Raw genomic sequence first — 12959 nt, forward strand, 5'->3', positions numbered from 1 at the left:
CGTGCATGAGATCTACTTGATCAGTGCATGATCAGCCACGTGATCATTGCATGATCCGCCACGTGATCAGTGCATGCACACTCAGGTGATCAGTGTATGATCAACTTCGTGATCAGTGCATGATCAGCTACGTGATCAGTGCATGGTGAGTCACATGATCAGTGCATGTGCAGTCACGTGATCAGTGCATGATAAGTCACGTGTTCAGTGCATGATCTGTCACGTGATCAGTGTGTGATCATCCATATGATCAGTGCGTGCGCAATCTCGAGATCAGGGCATGATAGCGACGTGATCACTGCATGATTCGTCACGAGATCTGTTCCAGATCAGCTACGTGATTAGTGCATGATAGCCAGGTGATCAGTGCATGATCAGTCACGTGATCAGTGTATGATCAACCACGTGATCAATGCATGATAGCCACCAGATCAGTGCATGATCAGTCACGTGATCAGTGCATGAACTGTCACGTGTCCTGTCTATGATATCTAAGTGATCAGTTCTTGCGCAGTCATGTGATCAGTGCATGATAGCTAAGTGATCAGTGCCTGATCAACCACGTGATCAGAGCAAGATCGCCACGTGATCAGTGCATGATTATTTAGGTGATCAATGTATGATAAGCCACATTATCAGTGCATGATAGCCACGTGATCAGTGCATGATCAGTCACGTGATCATGGCATGCGAAGTCACGTGATCAGTGCATGATAGCTATGTGATCAGTGCATAATCAGTCACGTGATCAGTGCATGATCAGCCACGTGATCAGTACATGATCAGCCAAGTGATCATTGCATGCACAGTCACGTGATCAGTGCATGAACAGGCCCGTGATCAGTGCATGATCAGGCTCATGATCCGTGCAGGATCAGCCACGTGATCAGTGCATGAACAGGCCCGTGATCAGTGCATGATCAGGCAAGTGATCAGTGCATTATCAGCCACGTGATCAGTGCAAGATCAGCCACGTGATCAGTGCATGATCAGGCACGTGAAGAATGCATGATCAGTCACGAGATCAGTGTATTATAGCCAGGTTAACATTGCATGATCAGCCACGTGATCAGTGCATGATAGCCACGTAATCAGTGCATGGTCAGTCACGTGATCACTGTATGATCAGCCACGTGATCAGTACATGATAGCAACCTGATCAGAGCATGATATGCAATGGGATTTGTGCATGATCAGCCACGTGATCAATGTACGAACATACATGTGATCAGTGCATGATTAGCCACGTGATCATTGTATGATCAGCCACGTAATGAGTGCATGATCTGCAACGTGATCAGTGCATGATCAGCCACGGGATCAGTGCATGATCAGGCACGTGATCAGTGCATGTGCAGTCACGTGATCAGTGCATGATAAGTCACGTGTTCAGTGCATGATCTGTCACGTGATCAATGTGTGATCATCCATATGATCAGTGCATGCGCAATCTCGAGATCAGTGCATGATAGCGACGTGATCACTGCATGATTAGTCACGTGATCTGTTCCAGATCAGCTACATGATTAGTGCATGATAGCCAGGTGATCAGTGCATGATCAGTCACGTGATCAGTGTATGATCAACCACGTGATCAGTGCATGATAGCCATGTGATCAGTGCATGGAGTCACGTGATCAGTGTATTTTCAGCTTCATGTTCAGAGTATGATCAGCCACGTGATCAGTGCATGATCAGCCACGTGATCAGTGCATGCACAGTTATGTGATCAGGGTATGATCAGCTTCATGATCAGTGCATGATCAGCCACGTGATCAGTGAATGATCAGGCACGTGAACAGTGCATGATCAGTAATGTGATCAGTGTATGATCAGCCACGTGTTCATTGCATGATCAGCCACGTGATCAATACATGCACAGTCATGTGATCAGTGCATAATCTACAACGTGATTAGTGCATGATCATTCATGTAATCACTGTATGATCAGCCACGTGATAAGTGCAAGATCAGCCACGTGATCAGTGCATTATAGCCACGTGATCAGTTCTTGATTAGTCACATGATCAGCACCATTCAGACACGAGATCACTGCATGCTAAGTCACGTGATCAGTTCATGTTCCGCCATGTGATTAGTGCATGATCAGCCACGTGATAAATGCGTGATCATCCACGTGATTACTGCATGCACAATCAAGTGATCAGTGCATGATAGTCACGTGATCTATGCATGATCAGTCACGTGATCAGTGTATGATCAGCCAGGTGATCAGTGCATGATAGCCACGTGACCAGCACATGATTAATCAGTGCGTGATCAGTCAAGTGATCAGTGCATGATCAGTCATGTGATCAGTGCATGATCAGCCATTTTTTTAGTGCATAAGCAGTCAAGTGATCAGCGTATTATCATCCACGTGATCAGTGCATGCGCAGTCAAGTGATCAGTGCATGCAGTCTCGTGATCAGTGTATTTTCAGCTTCGTGTTCAGAGTACGATCAGCCACGTAATCAGTGCCTGATCAGCCACGTGATCAGTGTATCATCAGCCACATGATCAGTGCATGCACAGTCCTGTGATCAGTGTAATATCAGCTTCGTGATCAGTGCATGATCAGCCACGTGATCAGTGCATGATCAGCCACATGATCAATGCATGCACATTCATGTGATCAGTGCATGATCCACAACGTGATTAGTGCATGATCAGTCATGTAATCACTGTATGATCAGCCACGTGATAAGTGCAAGAACAGCCACGTGATCAGTGCATGATCCACAACGTGATTAGTTCATGATCAGTCATGTGATCAGTGTATGAACAGCCACGTGATCAGTGCATCATCCACAACGTGATTAGTGCATGATCAGCCACGTGATCAGTGCATGCGCACTCACGTGATTGGAGTATGATCAACCACGTGATCAGTGCCTGATCAGCCACGTGATCAGTGCATGATCCACAACGTGATTAGTGCATGATCATTCAGGTGATCAGTGTATGATCAGCCACGTGATCAGTTCATGATCACCCACGTGATCAGTGTATGATCAGCCACGTGATCAGTGCATCATCCACAACGTGATTAGTGCATGATCAGCCACGTGAGCAGTGTATGATAAGCCACGTCATCAGTTCATGATCACCCACGTGATCAGTGCATGATCCGCCGCGTGATCAATACATGCACAGTCATGTGATCAGTGCATAATCTACAATGTGATTAGTGCATGATCATTCATGTAATCACTGTATGATCAGCCACGTGATAAGTGCAAGATCAGCCACGTGATCAGTGTACGATCAGCCACGTGATGAGTGCATGATCCACAACGTGATTAGTGCATGATCATTCATGTGATCAGTGTATGAGCAGCCACGTGATCAGTTCATGATCCCCCACGTGATCAGTGCATGATCAGCCACGTGATCAGTGCATGATCAGCCATGTGATCAGTGTATGATCAGCCACGTGATCATTGCATGATCAGTTTCGTGATCAGTGCATGATCAGCCACGTGATCAGTTCATGATCCCCCACGTGCTCAGTGCATGATCAGCCACGTGCTCAGTGCATGATCAGCCCCGTGATCAGTGTATGATCAGCCACATAATCAGTGTATTATCAGCCACGTGATCAGTGCATGATCCACATGTGATTAGTGCATGATCAGTCATGTGATCAGTGTATGATCAGCCACGTGACCAGTGCATCATCCACAACGTGATTAGTGCATGATCAGCCACGTGATCAGTGTATTATAAGCCACGTGATAAGTGCATGATCACCCACGGGATCAGAGCATGTTCAGCCACGTGATCAGTGCATGATCAGCAATGTGATCATTGCAATGCACACTCACGTGATCAGTGTATGATCAGCTTCGAGATCAGTGCATGATCAGCCACGTGATCAGTGAATGATCAGTCACGTGGTCAGTGTATGATCAGCCACGGGATTAGGCATGATAGCCAGGTGACTAGTTCATGATCAGTCACGCGATAAGTGCATGCACACTCACGTGATCAGAGTATGATCAGCTTCGTGATCAGTGCAGGATCAGCCACGTGATCAGTGCATGATCCACAACGTGATTAGTGCATGATCATTCAGGTGATCAGTGTATGATCAGCCGCGTGATCAGTTCATGATCACCCACGTGATCAGTGTATGATCAGCCACGTGATCAGTGCATCATCCACAACGTGATTAGTGCATGATCAGCCACGTGAGCAGTGTATGATAAGCCACGTAAACAGTTCATGATCACCCACGTGATCAGTGCATTATCAGCCACGTGATCAGTGCATGATCGGCCACGTGATCAGTGCATGCACACTCACGTGATCAGAGTATGATCAGCTTGGTTATCAGTGCATGTTCAGCCACGTGAAGAGTGCATGATCACTCACGTGATCAGTGGATGATTGCCAGGTTGTCAGTGCATGATCAGCCACGTGATCAGTACATGATCAGCCAAGTGATCATTGCATGCACAGTCACGTGATCAGTGTATGATCAGCCTCGTGATCAGTGCAGGATCAGCCACGTGATCAGTGCATGAACAGGCCCGTGATCAGTGCATGATCAGGCTCATGATCAGTGCATGATCAGCCACGTGATCAGTCCATGATCAGTCACGTGAGTAGTGCATGATCAGACACGTGATCAGTGCATGATCAGTCAGGTGATCAGTGCATGATCAGCCACGTGATCAGTGCATGATAGCCACGTGATCAGTGCATGATCAGTCACGTGATTAGTACATGATCTGTCACTTGATCAGTGTATAATATTCACGTGATCATTTCATGCACCGTCATGTGATCAGTGCATGATACGCAAGGAGATCAGTGCATGCTCAGTCACGTGATTAATGCATGATGAGCCACGTGATCAGTGCATGATAGCCACGTAAACAGTGCATGTACAGGTATGTGTTCAGTTAATGCGCAGTCACGTGATCAGTGCATGATAAACACGTGATCAGTGTATTTTCAGCTTCATGTTCAGAGTATGATCAGCCACGTGATCAGTGCCTGATCAGCCACGTGATCAGAGTATGTTCAGCCACGTGACCAGTGTATGATCAGCCACATGATCAGTGCATGATCAGCCACGTGATCAGTGCATGCACAGTTATGTGATCAGGGTATGATCAGCTTCGTGATCAGTGCATGATCAGCCACGTGATCAGTGAATGATCAGGCATGTGAACAGTGCATGATCAGTAATGTGATCAGTGTATGATCAGCCACGTGTTCATTGCATGATCAGCCACGTGATCAATACATTCACAGTCATGTGATCAGTGCATAATCTACAACGTGATTAGTGCATGATCATTCATGTGATCAGTGTATGATCAGCCACGTGATCAGTTCATGATCAGCCACGTGATCAGTGTATGATCAGCCACGTGATCAGTGCATGATCCACAACGTAATTAGTGCATGATCAGCCACGTGAGCAGTGTATGATCAGCCACGTGATCAGTTCATGATCACCCACGTGATCAGTGTATGATCAGCCACGTGATCAGTGCATGATCAGTCACGTGCTCAGTGCGAGATCAGTGAAGTGATCAGTGTATGATCATCCATATTTGCAGTGTGTGCACAGTCACGTGATCAGTGCATTACAGCCACGTGATCAGTTCTTGATTAGTCACATGATAAGCACAATTCAGACACGAGATAACTGCATGCTAAGTTACGCAATCAGTGCATGATCAGGCACGTGATCAGTGCATGATCAGTCACGTGATCAGTGCATGTTCAGCCATGTGATCAGTGCATGATAGCCACGTGACTAGTGCATGATCAGTCACGTGATCAGTGCATGATCCACAACGTGATTAGTGCATGATCAGTCATGTAATCTCTGTATGATCAGCCACGTGATAAGTGCAAGATCAGCCACGTGATCAGTGTATGCTCAGCCACGTGATCAGTGCATCATCCAGAACGTGATTAGTGCATGATCAGCCACGTGATCAGTGTATGAGCAGCCACGAGATCACTTCATGATCCCCCACGTGATCAGTGCATGATCAGCCACGTGATCATTGCATGATCAGCCACGTGATCAGTGTATGATCAGCCACGTGATCATTGCATGATCAGCTTCGTGATCAGTGCATTATCAGCTTCATGATCAGTGCATGACCAGCCACGTGATCAGTGCATATCAGCCACGTGATCAGTGCATATCAGCCACGTGATCAGTGCATGTGCAGTCACGTGATCAGTGCATGATAAGTCACGTGTTCAGTGCATGATCTGTCACGTGATCAGTGTGTGATCATCCATATGATCAGTGCATGCGCAATCTCGAGATCAGTGCATGATAGCGACGTGATCACTGCATGATTAGTCACGTGATCTGTTCCAGATCAGCTACATGATTGGTGCATGATAGCCAGGTGATCAGTGCATGATCAGTCACGTGATCAGTGCATGATCTGTCACGTGTCCTGTGTATGATATCTAAGTGATCAGTTCTTGCGCAGTCATGTGATCAGTGCATGATAGCTAAGTGATCAGTGCCTGATCAAACACGTGATCAGAGCAAGATTGCCACGTGATCAGTGCATGATTATTTAGGTTATCAGTGTATGATAAGCCACGTGATCAGTTCATGATCACCCACGTGATCAGTGCATGATCAGCCATGTGATCATTGCATGATCCGCCACGTGATCAGTGCATGCACACTCACGTGATCAGTGTATGATCAACTTCGTGATCAGTGCATGATCAGCTACGTGATCAGTGCATGCTCAGTCACATGATCAGTGTATGATCAACTTCGTGATCAGTGCATGATCAGCTACGTGATCAGTGCATGCTCAGTCACATGATCAGTGCATGTGCAGTCACGTGATCAGTGCAAGATCAGCCACGTGATCAGTGCATGATCAGGCACATGAAGAATGATTGATCAGTCACGAGATCAGTGTATTATAGCCAGCTTAACAGTGCATGATCAGCCACGTGATCAGTGCATGATAGCCACGTGATCAGTGTATGATCAGTCACGTGATTAGTACATGATCTGTCACTTGATCAGTGTATAATATTCACGTGATCAGTTCATGCACCGTCATGTGATCAGTGCATGATACGCAACGAGATCAGTGCATGCTCAGTCACGTGATTAATGCATGATGAGCCACGTGATCAGTGCATGATAGCCACGTAAACAGTGCATGAACAGGTATGTGTTCAGTTAATGCGCAGTCACGTGATCAGTGCATGATAAACACGTGATCAGTGCATGATAGCCATGTGATCAGTGCATGCAGTCACGTGATCAGTGTATTTTCAGCTTCATGTTCAGTGTATGATCAACTTCGTGATCAGTGCATGATCAGCTACGTGATCAGTGCATACTCAGTCACATGATCAGTGCATGTGCAGTCACGTGATCAGTGCATGATAAGTCACGTGTTCAGTGCATGATCTGTCACGTGATCAGTGTGTGATCATCCATATGATCAGTGCATGCGCAGTCTCGAGATAAGTGCATGATAGCGACGTGATCACTGCATGATTAGTCACGTGATCTGTTCCAGATCAGCTACGTGATTAGTGCATGATAGCCAGGTGATCAGTGCATGATCAGTCACGTGATCAGTGTATGATCAACCACGTGATCAATGCATGATAGCCACGTGATCAGTGCATGATCAGTCACGTGATCATGGCATGCGAAGTCATGTGATCAGTGCATGATAGCTATGTGATCAGTGCATAATCAGTCACGTGATCAGTGCATGATCAGCCACGTGATCAGTACATGATCAGCCAAGTGATCATTGCATGCACAGTCACGTGATCAGTGTATTTTCAGCCTCGTGATCAGTGCAGGATCAGCCATGTGATCAGTGCATGAACAGGCCAATGATCAGTGCATGATCAGGCTCATGATCAGTGCATGATCAGTCACGTGATCAGTCCATGATCAGTCACGTGAGTAGTGCATGATCAGACACGTGATCAGTGCATGATCAGTCAAGTGATCAGTGCATTATCAGCCACGTGATCAGTGCAAGATCAGCCACGTGATCAGTGCATGATCAGGCACATGAAGAATGATTGATCAGTCACGAGATCAGTGTATTATAGCCAGCTTAACAGTGCATGATGAGCCACGTGATCAGTGCATGATAGCCACGTGATCAGTGCATGATCAGTCACGTGATTAGTACATGATCTGTCACTTGATCAGTGTATAATATTCACGTGATCAGTTCATGCACCGTCATGTGATCAGTGCATGATACGCAAGGAGATCAGTGCATGCTCAGTCACGTGATTAATGCATGATGAGCCACGTGATCAGTGCATGATAGCCACGTAAACAGTGCATGAACAGGTATGTGTTCAGTTAATGCGCAGTCACGTGATCAGTGCATGATAAACACGTGATCAGTGCATGATAGCCATGTGATCAGTGCATGCAGTCACGTGATCAGAGTATGATCAGCCACGTGATCAGTGCATGATCAGCCACGTGATCAGTGCATGCACAGTTATGTGATCAGGGTATGATCAACTTCATGATCAGTGCATGATCAGCCACGTGATCATGAATGATCAGGCACGTGAACAGTGCATGATCAGTAATGTGATAAGTGTATGATCAGCCACGTGTTCATTGCATGATCAGCCACGTGATCAATACATGCACAGTCATGTGATCAGTGCATAATATACAATGTGATTAGTGCATGATCATTCATGTAATCACTGTATGATCAGCCACGTGATAAGTGCAAGATCAGCCACGTGATCAGTGTATGATCAGCCACGTGATCAGTGCATGATCCACAACGTGATTAGTGCATGATCATTCATGTGATCAGTGTATGATCAGCCACGTGATCAGTTCATGATCCCCCACGTGATCAGTGCATGATCAGCCAGGTGATCAGTGTATGATAAGCCACGTGGTCATTGCATGATCAGTTTCGTGATCAGTGCATGATCAGCCACGTGACAAGTTCATGATCCCCCACGTGCTCAGGGCATGATCAGCCACGTGATCAGTGCATGATCAGCCACGTGATCAGTGTATGATCAGCCACATAATCAGTGTATTAACAGCCACGTGATCAGTGCATGATCCAAAATGTGATTAGTGCATGATCAGTCATGTGATCAGTGTATGATCAGCCACGTGACCAGTGCATCATCCACAACGTGATTAGTGCATGATCAGCGACGTGATCAGTGTATGAGCAGCCACGTGATCACTTCATGATCCCCCACGTGATCAGTGCATGATCAGCCACGTGATCATTGCATGACCAGCCACGTGATCAGTGCATGCACACTCACGTGATCAGTGTATGATCAACTTCGTGATCAGTGCATGATCAGCTACGTGATCAGTGCATGCTCAGTCACATGATCAGTGTATGATCAACTTCGTGATCAGTGCATGATCAGCTACGTGATCAGTGCATGCTCAGTCACATGATCAGTGCATGTGCAGTCACGTGATCAGTGCATGATAAGTCACGTGTTCAGTGCATGATCTGTCACGTGATCAGTGTGTGATCATCCATATGATCAGTGCATGCGCAATCTCGAGGTCAGTGCATGATAGCGACGTGATCACTGCATGATTAGTCACGTGATCTGTTCCAGATCAGCTACGTGATTAGTGCATGATAGCCAGGTGATCAGTGCATGATCAGTCACGTGATCAGTGTATGATCAACCACGTGATCAATGCATGATAGCCACCAGGTCAGTGCATGATCAGGCTCATGATCAGTGCATGATCAGTCACGTGATCAGTCCATGATCAGTCACGTGAGTAGTGCATGATCAGTCAAGTGATCAGTGCATTATCAGCCACGTGATCAGTGCAAGATCAGCCACGTGATCAGTGCATGATCAGGCACGTGAAGAATGCATGATCAGTCACGAGATCAGTGTATTATAGCCAGGTTAACAGTGCATGATCAGCCACGTGATCAGTGCATGATAGCCACGTAATCAGTGCATGGTCAGTCACGTGATCACTGTATGATCAGCCACGTGATCAGTACATGATAGCAACCTGATCAGAGCATGATCTGCAACGTGATCAGTGCATGATCAGCCACGGGATCAGTGCATGATCAGGCACGTGATCAGTGCATGATCAGTCATGTGATCAGTGTATGATCCGCCACGTATCAGTGCATGCTCCACAAAGTGATTAGTGCATGATCAGCCACGTGATAAGTGCATGATCAGCCACGTGTTCAGTGTTTGATCAGCCACGTGTTCAGTGCATGATAGACACGTGATCAGTGCATGATAGCCACGTGATCATTGTCTACAATTACGTGAACACTGCATGTGCAGTCCCGTGATCAGTGCATAATAGCCACATGATCAGTGAATGATCAGTCACGTGATCAGTGCCTGATCAGTAACGTCATCAGTGTATTATCATCCACATGATCAGTGCATGCGCAGTCACGTGATCAGTGCATTATAGCCACGTGATCAGTTCTTGATTAGTCACATGATCAGCACCATTCAGACACGAGATCACTGCATGCTAAGTCACGTGATCAGTTCATGTTCCGCCATGTGATTAGTGCATGATCAGCCACGTGATAAATGCGTGATCATCCACGTGATTACTGCATGCACAATCAAGTGATCAGTGCATGATAGTCACGTGATCTATGCATGGTCAGTCACGTGATCAGTGTATGATCAGCCAAGTGATCAGTGCATGATAGCCACGTGACCAGCACATGATTAATCAGTGCATGATCAGTCAAGTGATCAGTGCATGATCAGTCATGTGATCAGTGCATGATCAGCCATTTTTTTAGTGCATAAGCAGTCAAGTGATCAGCGTATTATCATCCACGTGATCAGTGCATGCGCAGTCAAGTGATCAGTGCATGCAGTCTCGTGATCAGTGTATTTTCAGCTTCGTGTTCAGAGTACGATCAGCCACGTGATCAGTGTATCATCAGCCACATGATCAGTGCATGAGCAGCCACATGATCAGTGCATGGTCAGACACGTGATCACTGTATTATCAGCCACGTGATCAGTGCATGATAGCAACCTGATCAGAGCATGATAAGCAATGGGATTTTTGCATGATCAGCCACGTGATCAGTGTACGAACATACATGTGATCAGTGCATGATCAGCCACGTGACGAGTGCATGATCAGCCACATGATCAATGCATGCACATTCATGTGATCAGTGCATGATCCACAACGTGATTAGTGCATGATCATTCATGTAATCACTGTATGATCAGCCACGTGATAAGTGCAAGAACAGCCACGTGATCAGTGCATGATCCACAACGTGGTTAGTTCATGATTAGTCATGTGATCAGTGTATGAACAGCCACGTGATCAGTGCATCATCCACAACGTGATTAGTGCATGATCAGCCACGTGATCAGTGCATGTACACTCACGTGATTGGAGTATGATGAGCCACGTGATCAGTGCCTGATCAGCCACGTGATCAGTGCATGATCCACAATGTGATTAGTGCATGATCATTCAGGTGATCAGTGTATGATCAGCCACGTGATCAGTTCATGATCACCCACGTGATCAGTGTATGATCAGCCACGTGATCAGTGCATCATCCACAACGTGATTAGTGCATGATCAGCCACGTGAGCAGTGTATGATAAGCCACGTGATCAGTTCATGATCACCCACGTGATCAGTGCATGATCAGGCACGTGATCAGTGCATGATCAGCCACGTGATCAGTGCATGCACACTCACGTGATCAGACTATGATCAGCTTCGTGATCAGTGCAGGATCAGCCACGTGATCAGTGCATGATCAGTCACGTGATCAGTGCGTGATCAGTGACGTGATCAGTGTATGGTCATCCATATTTTCAGTGCGTGCCAAGTCACGTGATCAGTGCATTATAGCCACGTGATCAGTTCTTGATTAGTCACATGATCAGCACAATTCAGACACGAGATCACTGCATGCTAAGTTACGCAATCAGTGCATGATCAGGCACGGGATCAGTGCATGATCAGGCACGTGATCAGTGTATGATCCACAACGTGATTAGTGCATGATCAGTCATGTAATCTCTATATGCTCAGCCACGTAATCAGTGCATGATCAACCACTTTATCAGTGCATGATCAGACACATGATCAGTGCATGATCAGTCACGTGATCAGTGTATAATCATCCACATGATCAGTGCATGCACAGTCAAGTGGTCAGTGTATTACAGCCATGTGATCAATGCATGGTCAGCCAGGTAAACAGTGCATGATAGCCACCTGACCATTGCATGATGAGCAACATGGTTAGTGCATGCTAAGACACGTGATCAGTGCATGATCATGCACGTGAAGAGTGCATGATCACTCACGTGATCAGTGGATGATAGCCAGGTTATCAGTGCATGATCAGCCACGTGATCAGTACATGATCAGCCAAGTGATCATTGCATGCACAGTCACGTGATCAGTGTATGATCAGCCTTGTGATCAGTGCAGGATCAGCCACGTGATCAGTGCATGAACAGGCCCGTGATCAGTGCATGATAGGGCCCGTGATCAGTGCATGATCAGGCACGTGATCAGTCCATGATCAGTCACGTGAGTAGTGCATGATCAGACACATGATCAGTGCATGATCAGTCAAGTGATCAGTGCATTATCAGCCACGTGATCAGTGCATGATAGCCACGTGATCAGTGCATGATCAGTCACGTGATTAGTACATGATCTGTCACTTGATCAGTGTATAATATTCACGTGATCAGTTCATGCACCGTCATGTGATCAGTGCATGATACGCAGCAAGATCAGTGCATGCTCAGTCACGTGATTAATGCATGATGAGACACGTGATCAGTGCATGATAGCCACGTAAACAGTGCATGAACAGGTATGTGTTCAGTTAATGCGCAGTCACGTGATCAGTGCATGATCAGTCACGTGATCAGTGCATGCAGTCACGTGGTCA

This window comes from Bos taurus, unplaced genomic scaffold (assembly GCF_002263795.3).
Source record: "Bos taurus isolate L1 Dominette 01449 registration number 42190680 breed Hereford unplaced genomic scaffold, ARS-UCD2.0 Leftover_ScbfJmS_1324, whole genome shotgun sequence".
Taxonomy (NCBI): Eukaryota; Metazoa; Chordata; class Mammalia; order Artiodactyla; family Bovidae; genus Bos; species Bos taurus.